Below are 1027 nucleotides of genomic sequence, written 5' to 3' on the forward strand. Positions count from 1 at the left end.
GGAACACTATGAAGTGTTAAAGGACATAAAGGAAGGCATGAATAAATAGAATAGTAAGTAATGTTTATTAATAGGGGGAATATAACCAGTAGTATTTACCAGCACTTCCTACCCCCTACCATTATGTGGACAGTTTCTTCTTTTATATTATAGTTGCACTTTTACTTTTGTTGTTCCTTTTAAACTTGGATTGGGCCTCCAGAGCGACCTCTCCAAACCCCAATTTCTGTGCTAATGCACAAAAGGTGTCAGTTCACTGGGGAACTGCCCCCTATGTGGAATGCTTCATGAATTTGAGTGTCATCCTTGCACAGGGACCATGCTAATCTTCTCTGTGTCATTCTAATTTTTGTCCGTGTGTTGCCAAAGTGAGCACTATAGTTGCACCTTTAAATTTTTTTTAAGTTTGTTTTTTTATTTACTTATTTTGAGAGAGGGAGGGAGGGAGGTCATCCTTATTTCCATATCTTGAACTATTTATACATTTTCCCTCTTCAGTAAAATGCTGTAGAATTTTGGAAGATAGTTTTTTTTTTTATTTTTTTTTTTCAACGTTTATTCATTTCTGGGACAGAGAGAGACAGAGCATGAACGGGGGAGGGGCAGAGAGAGAGGGAGACACAGAATCGGAAACAGGCTGCAGGCTCTGAGCCATCAGCCCAGAGCCCGACGCGGGTCTCGAACTCCCGGACCGTGAGATCGTGACCTGGCTGAAGTCGGACGCTTAACCGACTGCGCCACCCAGGCGCCCCTGGAAGATAGTTTTTGAAAAGATAAATGCTCTTTTCTATTTCAAGTATTTTGGGGAGTTTTTATCATAAATAACTATTATAAATTAATATAAATAACCTTATCAAATGCTTTTGTGCATCTATGAAAATAAGCATTAATTTTTTTTAAATCCCTTATTGGGATTTCAGTGAATTACATTGATAGATATTTTATTTTTAAAAGATCCTGAGAGAAATCACATTTGGTCACAAGGTCACGATTACTTCACCTTATAAGGGAAATTTATTTATTTATT

General features: G+C 37.7%; 1 non-coding gene across 1 annotated transcript; it reads right to left on the reverse strand.

The window, feature by feature from the left end:
* Positions 1-269: 269 nt before the first annotated feature.
* On the reverse strand, positions 270-376 carry LOC122484529. The gene has a single exon (XR_006297600.1). It is a non-coding gene; the product is annotated as a U6 spliceosomal RNA (small nuclear RNA).
* Positions 377-1027: the final 651 nt, after the last annotated feature.

This window comes from Prionailurus bengalensis, chromosome D1 (assembly GCF_016509475.1).
Source record: "Prionailurus bengalensis isolate Pbe53 chromosome D1, Fcat_Pben_1.1_paternal_pri, whole genome shotgun sequence".
NCBI lineage: Eukaryota > Metazoa > Chordata > Mammalia > Carnivora > Felidae > Prionailurus > Prionailurus bengalensis.